We start from the raw sequence: 11,426 nt of genomic DNA on the forward strand, positions 1-11,426 counted from the left end.
TCCCCCAAACCTTGCACATCCCAGTTACTATATTTCAGCCTGGCCCCTAAGGAATCATTCTACACTAGTGGCTCTTAACTGATGTTGTTCTGCCCGGCCATCATTCCCACCCTGCCGAAGACAGTGGCCTTACTGGAAATATTTTTGGTGACCACTAGTTGGGTATGGATTCTAATGGTATCTATTAGGTGCACAAGACAGCCTCTGCCGCCTCCACCAGCAAAGAATGATCTATCACCAAATGCAAAGGGCACCAAAGCTGAGACTCTGTTATATACATACTTCTTTCCCCATCCCTGATGCCTCTGGTCTTGTTCACAGGTTTGAAGCCTTATAGCAAATTCTCCATTCATTGCTTCTCTGCAAACAACCGTAATACTAGTATTCCACCCAAGGGCACTGCTGCCATAGCTTCTGCATTCCCAGGGTATAATGGTTGGCACTGGGCAGGCACTCAAGCAGATAGTAAGAGTCTTCTTACTATCTCTGTGCCCTGCATATGCCACTATGACCCAGAGGCAGCTGGGGCTATGTCTCAAGACTCATAGAGGTTGACTTCTGCCCATTATTGATTGCTCTGACTTTCAGTAAATTGGTCATGAAAAATAGTTTGGGTTCTCTTTTCTCTCAAAACAAGAGGTCAAACTGAGTTCAAGGAGCCAGCTCAGAAACCATTGTCTTCACAGATATGCTGTATTTCCCCTCGCAGCCCTGCCCTAAAAGGAGACATCTGTTCCCTCCGCAGTTCCTGTTCCTAACCAAGAGTGTTAGGAGATGCTGGGGAAAAGCAGCAGGGGCTGGAGAGCTGTCCAGGCAGCAGCATTTGGCAGCAATCTTTCCAAAAAAAATGCCCTGTGTGCTTGTTTAATTTTGGTTTTCTGTAGTGGGAATAAATATACCGTAAAATTCTGTTCCAATATCTTTTAGTAATCTCACCCAATTTAATTTATTTAAGTCCCTCATATTCTTTAGTAACTAAGATGGCTAAGAGGTCAACAGGTGATGTAATCTCATGGGACCACCGTCACATATTTGGTCTTTTGTTGACCAAAGTGACATTATGCAGTGTCCCCCTGTAATTTGTTTTCTCATTTACTGCACTAGCAAATAAGTCATTGTTGTGCAAAAATAGAATTAATAAATGCTTTATCTACTCAAATGTCTCAACATGCATAGGTGCCTTGGAGATTTTATGAAAATTTGTGCAAAGTAGTTTTCCTTCAGGGAATAGGCAGGCCAAATACAGAACACAGACACCCATCACCTTTGGTCCTGATCTATAAATGGGGAGATATGTCCTCCCGTATACAGGCAGTCCCAACCGGATATGTAAATTCACTTCTTTTTCTTATTTCACGCTGTATTACTTTGGTCAGAACTTGCAGAAACAGGTTAAATATTAATGATAGTAGTAGATGAAAATGCATTTAGTATTTCACTATTAAGTATGCAGACAAGATAATTTGCTGATTTGATATATATGTATATTTATCTGCATAAAGTGTACTTTCAATTTTCCAATAGTGACCAATTAAAAAATGGAAAATATAGTACAGCTTATTAGTGACTGTAAAAAAAGTTAGCTAGAAATAAACATCTAAAAAATGAGCACAGTATGTACAAAATCACAAAATGTTAAGCACAGAGCATTAAAATATCTTCCACTATGCTAATTCCTAATTGAAGGGACTCAAACTTGCAAAGATACTCAATTCTCCATAAATTTATATAGAAATTCAATGAATTATAAACAGAAGTCCCAGGAGAACTTTTATGTAAACTGGGAAGCTGATGCTCAAGTTTATCTGACAGAGAAAGTGTTTGAGCAGAGTTTTTCATTAAGATGTATCAAAAGGTGAGAGGCACTTGTCCCAAGAAGACTCAGACTGGGTAAACTGATCATTTTGGAAAGTTTCCACTAATGCAAGACTGAGAGGCCAGTGCTACTGGGAAGACAGTCCAGAAATGTATGCGTGTGAGTATTAAAAAAACTTATACATTGTGTATAAAATCAGTGTTGCAACTAGAGACCATAGTCATATGCGAAGTAAATCAAACTTGCACGTTTAAACATCATCTTGTCTCCCTAGTGTAAGAAACTAAAAGACTAAATAAGATACAAAACCTGTGATAGATATTGAGAAAGGGAAAGAAACTGCTCAAAAGGAAAGAACAACTGGGATGAGGGAGAGGAGAAAGGATGGAAGGGAAAAGCAAAATAAATAAATAAATAAATAAATAAATAAATAAATGTACAAGATAATTAACATAATTATACTACAACTTTATTTTATTCCATTGAAAAGATCAGTTTATGCTTATATGGATTGATTAATTTTGCATGCCTACATCTGGTAATCTGAGGAAGATGTAGGCATGCAAAACTTTGGAGAAAACAGTATGCAATGCATAAACCATTGTTAATTTCTTATTATCCTGTTTTGAAACTCCATAGATTGTTTTTATTTCTTTTTTATCTTTCTCTCTTTAAAATAAAAATTAAATAAAATCAATGTTATGTATATTACACAAATTCATGTTTTATATATATATATATATATATATATATATATATATATCATATAAAGGCAATGTTGGCTTTCCATGGGAAAATATATGCTGAATAAGTGAAAAAAGAGTTCTGAAATTATGGTCTACCAATCTGAGATAAAACTGATTTTACACCTCATATCACATGAACAATATATGAAATGGATTTAAGACCTAAATGTAACAAATTAACTTATTAAGAAATTAGAATAAAACAGGAGGCATTTACATACAGTTGTTACTTAGGATGTGCTAAGGTTTTCTCACAAATGATGTGAAATTGAGAAGTAAAGTATAAGAAAATAGCTGTTTTTAAATAAAGAGTGTTAGAATTGGTACTGGAAAATCGACCCTAAAGATAAGATAAAGAAAAATAACAAAAACAAGGACAAAAACAAAACAACACAAAAACTATAAAAATGATACAGAATTTCAAAAAAAGATGATAAGAAATCAACAATGTTTGTTGTATTACTTGTTATCTTCAGATATAGGCATGCAAGATTGATCAAACAATTAAACATTAACTGTTCCTTTTAATAAACCAATATAAATTAGTAGTACAATTATCTTAGCTATCTGTGTGTGTGTAAATATATATGTATTTCCCTTCTTTTTTTTCTTCTTTCCTTCATCCGAGTTGTCTTTTCCTCTTAAGCAGTTTCTTTCCTTTGCACAACATCTGTTGTATCTTTCCTTTTATTTATCTTTCAGGTTCTTACACTAGGGAGAAAATACAGTGTTTACACATGTGGGTCTGATTTATTTCGCTTATGAGTATGGTCTCTCGTTACATCCATTTACATATAAAAGCCTCGATTTTATCTTTCTTTAGAGCTAAGAAAAATTCCATTGTATAAAAATACCACATTTTTCTTATCCTCTCCTCAGTTGATGGACATTTGGGTTGTTTCCAAAATTGTGCTGCTATGAACAAGGGTGCACATGTATTGCTGTGTTATGATGTTTTTATTTCCTCTGGGAAAATACTCAGAATAGGAATGGCTGGATTAAAGGGGACCACTAATCCTAAATTTTTTGAAGAATCTCCAGACTGATTTCCAAAGTGGTTGCACCAGTCTACATTGCCACCAAGAATGGAGAAGAGTTCCTTTTCCCCACAGTCCCTCCAGCATTTGTTGTTGGTTGATTTCTTGATGGTAGCCATTTTTACTGGGTGAGATGAAATCTAAGTGTTTTAATTTGCCTCTCTCAAATGACCAATAACAGTTTTTAGTGTATTTATTTGTCATTTGTATTTCTTCATCTGAGAAGTATGTATTCATCTCAGATGCCCATTTCTGGATTGAGTCTTTGAATTTGGAGGGTCTGAGTTTTTTCAGTTCTTTCTATGTTCTAGATATAAGTCCTTTGTCTGAGGGACAGTTAGGTAAAATGTTTTCCCACTCTGTGAGTTGTCTTCTCACTCTATTGGTAATTGCTTTTGAAGTACAAAAGCTTTTTAATAGGATGAAATCCCACTTGTTGATTCTTTGAAGTGTTTCCTGTGCAGTTTGAGTTTTGTTCATGAAGACTGTGCCTACCCCTATGCATTCAAGATTTTGACCTACCTTCTCTTCCAGTAGATTTAATGTCTGTTTTAATATTTAGATCTTTGATCCATGCTGACTTTTGTTTAGTGCATGGTGATAGACATTGTTCCAGTTTTAGTCTTTGGCATGTAGCAAGCTTTTGCTATTCTAGGCCTCTTCTGGTTCCAGGTGAATTTTAGGAGTGTTTTCTCTACTTCTGTGAGGTATGCTAATGGTATTTTGATTAGGATTGCATTAAATCTGTATAACAATTCAGAAGTATGGCTATTTTCACTATGTTGGATCTTCCTATCCACTAGCAAGGGATATCTTTGCATTTCTGATATCCTCTTCAATCTCCTTTTTTAGAGTACTGAAATTTTCAATATATAAATCTTTTACTTCCTTTGTTAGATTGATTCCTAAGAATTTCTTTTTTTTTTTTTTTGGATGCTATTGGGAAGGGTGTGGTTTCCCTAATTTCTCTCTCAATAAGTTTGTTGTTTGTATACAAGACTGCTATTGATTTTGAAGTGTTGACTGTGTATCTGGCCATGAAACTGAATTTTGTTATTAACTCTAGGAATCTTTTGGTGAAGTTTTTGGGGTCTTTTATGTACAGTAGCATGTCATCTGCAAATAATGATAGTTTCACTTCTTCCTTCCCTATCCTTATTCCTTTTATTTCTCTCTTGTCTAATTGCTTTGGCTAATATTTTCAGAACATTACCCATTACTTGTTTAGGGCAGTATTATTTAATTTCCATGTGTTTATGGAGTTTTTGCAGTTTTTTTTTTTCATTAATTTCTCAGTTCATTGCACTATGGTCAGATAATATGTATGGGATAATTTCAAATCCCTTGCATTTACTTAAATATGTTCTGCGGGCTAGTATAGTTTATTTTAGAGAATGTTCTAGCCAGGTGTGGTGGTGCACACCTGTAATCCTAACACTTGGGAGCCTGAGGCAGGAGGATCACTGCAAGTTCAAGGCCAGCCTGGGCTACAAAGTGAGCTCAAGGCCAGCCTGAACTGCATAGTGAAACCCTGTCTCAAAAAGAAAAAAAAAAAGAAAAAAAAAAAAAAAAAAAGAGAAAGTTCCTTGTACACCTGAGAAGAATGTGTAGTCTGATGATGTTGGGTGGAACAGTCTAAAAGCGTCTACTAAGTCCATTTGTTTACAGGATTGCTGCAGTTCTGTTATTTCTTTGATGATTTTTGTCTAGTTGATCTATCTCTTTGTGACAATGGGGTATTGAGGTCTCCCATTACAATTATGTTATTGCTTATTTAATTTTTCATATCTAGTAAGAATTGTCTTATATAGCATGTGCTGCTGTATTTGGTGGATATATATTTATGATTGTTATCTCTTTCTCTTCAAGTTTCCTCTTAACAAGGATGTAGTGACCTTCTTTATCCCCTTTGATCATTCTTGGTTTGAAGTTGACATTATCTGCAAAGAAAATAGCTAATCCTGCTTTTTTCAGGGTTCCTGTTGCTGGAAGATTGTTTTCCATCCTTTGATTTTCAGTCTATGAATTTCTTTATGCATTAAATGTGTTTCTTGTATACAACATAGTGTTGAATCTTGTTTCTTTATTTTTTTATTTTTATTTTATTTTTTTTTTCTGGTACCAGAAATTGAACTCACAACCTTGTGCTTGCCAGGCAGGCATGTGCCACTGAGCTAAATCCTCAGCCCTGATCTTGTTTCTTGATCCACTCTGCTAGTGTATTTCTTTTAATTGGTGAATTGAAGCCATTTAAATTGATAGTTATAACTGATATGTATTGGCCTATCTTGGTCATGGTATTTTCCTTCTGTTGGTTCCTTACTTTTCCTCTCTGTTTAATTGCTTGCCCTGCCTGGTGGTTTCTTTTTGTTGTTATTCTTGGAATTGTGGTCATTTTTATTTCTGTCTAGAATATCTTTTAGTACTCTTTGTAACTTTGGTTTGGTGTTCATAAATCTCTTCGGTTGTTCTTTGTCATGGAAGTATTTTATTCTCCATTCATTTTGAAAGATAGTTTTGCACAGTACATCAATCTGGGCTGGAAGTTGTTTTCTTTCAGGACTTGAAATACTTCACTCCAAACTCTTCTTGATGTGAGGGTCTGTGCTGAGAAGTCTGCCTGATTCTGGTGGGCTTTCTTTTATAGGTGATCTGGTTCTTTTGTCTAACAGCTTTTAATATTTTGCTCTTGTGCTGAATTTCTGGAATCTTGATTATTACATGTCTTGATTATTACATGTAGTTTTATTTTGGTCAGGAATGTTTGGAGTTCTAAATGTTTCATTTATTTGTATGTCAATTTCTTTATCTATACTTGGGAAGTTTTGTGCCATTATTTCCATGAAGAGTTTTTTTATGTCATTTGTGCTGTCTCCAGCTTTCTTTTTGACCCCAATCAATTTTGTTATTCTTCTTTGCTTCATCTTGTAGCTGTTGGATTAATTTTTCATGGTCTGTTGCTAATTTTAAAATATCTTTCTTTTCATTATCACTGTCTGTAATTCTGTCTTTAAAATCTGAAATCTTATCCTTTCATTTGATCAATTTGTTACATATACTTTCAGTGCAGTATACTCCACCGTTACATATACTTTTAATCTCTTGGATTTCCATTTGCATCTGTTTCATGGATTCTATTTCTTTCCTATGTTGGTCATTATTTGTTTCCATTATTGTTCTAATTTCATCTATTCTTTTATCTGTATATTCTCTAATATCCTTGATTTTAAGCATCATTTCTTTCTGTACCAGAGAGATTATTTTCTGCGTAGTCTTTTCTACTCATTTTTTCACTTCTGCTGCTATCATTTCAGAAAGTTCCAGTGTTTCATTTCCAATTTCACCTATCTTCTTGAGTTCCAGGCTTGTCCTGGGTGGGCTGATGGTCTGGGGTTGCATTTTGTTTCCACATCTTGTCATTTTCTGTTTTCTCTTTTATATTTTATTTTCCATGTTGATACTTGATATATAGCTCTAGCACTATTATTTAAGTTTTCCTGGAGGGTGTCTGTTCTTCAGGGATGTCTTCTAGATATAGGTGGTTTCTTATAGCTATCTCAATGCCCTAGCTTTCCAATTTGTAAAGGATGCAAGATTACTGTCTGGCTCAGCTCCTAATCCTTTGATACTGGACTACGGTGGTGATTGTGACATCATATGGTCAAAGGGTTATCATACAGGTAAGAAAAACTGTTTGTAACATGTATGACATCCTGGCTAAAGTAGTATAGTTAGTAATACAATAGTTTTAAGTGCAGTTTAAAAACTGATAAACTATGGTAACCATTAACCCATTACCTCTGTACCATGGGAGTAAACTCTAAAATTATGTAACAAAATCAAACATGCACTGTGCACTTGTATGCAGTATTTTCTCCTTTAGTCAGGTGATTTTACCCTTCTTTCAGGAGCAGGGGGTTAAGATGTTCAGGGGATATGCTCAAGTGATGAATCAGGTCAAATATAGTAAGAGTCAGGGCTGGAAATTAAAGAATGATCATCCAAGGTTTGGGAAAGTGGAGGACATAGGAGGGAAAGAATAAAATAGAATACACAGGAGTACTCAGAAAGGGCAAAGGAAATGTTTACTCACTTGAAAGTTTAAATTCAAGAAGTAGTTGAGGAAAGAGATTGAGTCTGTGGAAGAGAATGAGAAAAAGGTAAGAAACCTAAACATTGAAAAAAGAAGGGAAAAACAGAAAATGAATGAAAATGAATCAAATAAAAAAGAAAGAAAAAAGAGATGAGAGAAAGAGAGGAGAGAAAAATAGAAAAAGAAAAAATAAAAACTCCAAATATAAAAATAACTACTGAATACAGAAGAAAACAAGATGACATCCAATCAGACAGGAGGGGTATATCCAATCAGACAAACAAGGGAGAATGAAAGTAGTAAAATACCTCTGGTGTTTACAGTTCTGTGATAGTGCCCATATTTAATCTCAGAAAAGTATTGGGTAGGGAGCTGATCTTGGCCTCTGGATGTGGGACCTGGGACTGAACTTCTGCGGGTGGAGTTCTCCAGAGTTCAACCGCTGGCTCTTCACTGCTACATCAGATACTTCCACACTGCCGAACTCCCCAGTTACTCTGCCCTCCAAGGTCGTGTGTGCACCTGTGCCCTTGGAATCTGGCTTTTATACTGGGTCTCAGGTGGTGGGATTCCTGTCAGTCTACTTAACAAAGGCATGTGTCCTTACATTCCTCTCAAAGACCATGCTGTCCCTGAGACAATGGAGGAAGTGCAGAGTGTGGACTTACACTCTGCTCACAAGACCCACCATCCCTCAGAGGCAATGGAGGAGGTGCAGACTCACTCTGCTAGCAGGCCCCTTCCGTCCCACAAGGGACTAGGAACAGCTTTTAAAGACCCTTAAAACCTCTTTTTAGTTGGTGAGGAATTTTGTGTATTTGCTCTTGGTCTTTCTTCATTTATTAAGATAGTACAATTTATAGAATTTGGCCAATTGGTGTGAAATGTCATATAATAGATCTTCCTAAAACTCAGTGATCCTCATATTTGAAAGTTAAAGTTTCTTTCATTTTTAAAAGTCAATTTTCCATAAATATATAGTTAAACTTTAGGACTACCATTTATTTAAAATTTTCAAATCTATTCTCATACATAATTTGAGTCTATATTTTTATGTGATATTTTTGTTAGGTTTTGGTTGCAGCATCATATAAAACAAATTTGGTAGCTTTCCATTTTGTTTTTCTGTTCCATCAAAATTCAGGTGGTACTGAAGATAGCTATTACTTAAAAGTTTGAAGGAAATTATCAGTGAAATAAGTTTTTATAATTTAGCTTTAAGTCCAAATTTTGGGTCTCTTCAGAGTTTCTCCTACTTTCTGAAACGCTGGTCACATCTAATTTTCTAGAAAATTAAATCTAGTCCAATTTAAAAGTGTTTGCTGTACAATGCATGTAGTTTATGCTTATGATTTATAGTTCTCATTATATATTGTAGCACAATTTCATTTGTGCTTATTCATGTTGTTGTTTTATTCATTAGATACTCTAGAAATGTGCCTATTTTCCTTTTCTTCCTAATAAGTTGTTTTTATTTTTTAAGAATTAAAATTAGAATATTGAATTTAGATTTTTGACCATTTACTTTTGATATTACTCAGGTTTTATTTCTGAGACAAACTTAAAGAAATACACCTGTGTCTTATTTTTCTTATTTAAATTTTCTATATATACACAAAGTTAATAATTTCATTTGTTTATTTAAAACCAGCCATCCACACAGTTAAAATTATGCCATTAGCTATTATGCAATTTCATGTAGAGTGGCAATTTTAAAGAACATGTAAATATAATGATTACTTTCAGAATAAAATACAGATACGTTTGTAAAAAACAGGTCACTTTTTTTGTTCTTACAGAATCACAGAAGCATTAAATGGAACTAACCATGCAGTTGGCATATGAAATAAAACAGTTTACTTAGGAAATAAAAGCATCTCAGTATCTTACTAGAAATACACAGAATGAATGTTGGCATCCATATTTAATACCTACAGGAGGAGGAAGAGGATATGTCTTGTATGAGAATATGAGAACTCTAGCACTCTAAGCTAGAGTTTAGCCCTTCCTCTTCATTTCTAAGTCATCTATCCACCTTATTTCTCACTTGGTGATTGCTGAACAATCTCTGGTCACTCACTTTTGTTAAGCAGCTGAAGTTCTCCATGATGGTAGCTCAGAATTGACTCAGTGATTCCATTTTTTCCATTTGTACAACTAGGGGAACCAATTTGGAAAATGGTTTAAAAAATGTTGTCCTTTTGGAAGCAGCTTGAATTCCTGATGAGATTCATGCCTTGTATGCTCCAGGAAAACAAGGGATTAGCATAGGTCTGTAAAAAGATTGTCAGCTTGGGAACTGCTTAGGTTAGTATTCTGCTTAATCCTGGCTCTATGGACTCAGGATGTATGCTCACTTTGTGATAATTTGCCTGAGTTGCATCATCTTCATCTGACAATAGGAATAATACTAATTACTGCACCTTCTAGGGTCCTTGTGAGGATTAAATGCAAACTGTGTGTAAAGCATTTTTATAACTGTATATAAAACACTACTAAGTGGTAAATCTATTTTTAGCATGATGATGTGACTAACATTTCACAAAAAAAGACCCAGTGCCTTTGTAATTTCCAGCTGAAGGCTTCTATGATATTCCTCAGTTACAACCTTGGCATGTTTCTGTCATTCAGTGCTGTAATTACTGTTATAACACAGGCAATTCCATTTCACAAACATTTACTGAGTACATGTTCTGCTGAAGGTTTGGGACTGGGTGATAGAACACAGGAGAGAAATGATATTATTCCTTAACAAATGTGGATTCTACCCACCAGGTTCACAAATGGATTACTTGACCCAAACAATTCTGATTAGCAAGCACCATATGTCCAGCACTGTCTTCTATATTTAATTTGCCTGAGGCATTATTCCTCTGAGTACCATGGAATTTTACTGTACTCATCCATTTAAGTTGTTTTACTTTTATGTGAATCAGGTATCAGAACAGGAGTAACTGGAGAAGAACTCTTGGCCCTTCAATGGAACAAAGTGGAAACAGTTACATTTTATTAAAAATGAAGGAATTTAGCAAAACTTTTTAAAATAAAAATGATTCAGGAGCTCAGCAGGTCATGGAAATGTCATCAGAGGAATTTGCTGAAGGACTCTCTTCAGGATAGAATTCAAAGATCAGCAGTTCAGAATAGAAAGGATCTTGAAGAAAGCATTTTGGCATATTTGGCATCATAAATAAATAGGATCATTGTATGCATGAGTTGTTGGCAGCTCTATGAATTTCAAAGATAAGTAAAACACACTTTCTCCATGTGAATGGAATGTGAGGGAAGTATAATAACACTTTCAGATTTGGGGGTGTGTAAACCCACTTTCAAATGGGTTTCCATCCATTATGCATGTGAAGTCCTCCAGGATATTGTAAATTAGCCTTTCCTTTATTTTGTGATATGTTTGATTCAAAAGGAATTGAAGTTCATCTGTTTGAAAGAAAATTTTCCTGGAGTGCTTGTTCTGTCAGAAAATATAAAAAGAAGCTGCTTTTAAAAAGAAGTGTTTATAAATTCGGTTGTCATATATTCATTTAATACCCCTGTATAAGAAAAATACTTGATATTTGTTAATGATTTATATCTAGATTTCTCCCAAAGCCTCATGTGCTCATAGGTTGGCCTTTAAGAAGGTAATGATGGGGCTGGGGATTTAGCTCAGCGGCAAAAGCGCCTGCTTGGCAAGCGCAAGGTCGTGAGTTCGGTGCCCGCGACTGGAGAAAAACCAA

Source organism: Chinchilla lanigera, unplaced genomic scaffold (genome assembly GCF_000276665.1).
Source record: "Chinchilla lanigera isolate Chin_1 unplaced genomic scaffold, ChiLan1.0 scaffold00010, whole genome shotgun sequence".
Classification (NCBI taxonomy): Eukaryota; Metazoa; Chordata; class Mammalia; order Rodentia; family Chinchillidae; genus Chinchilla; species Chinchilla lanigera.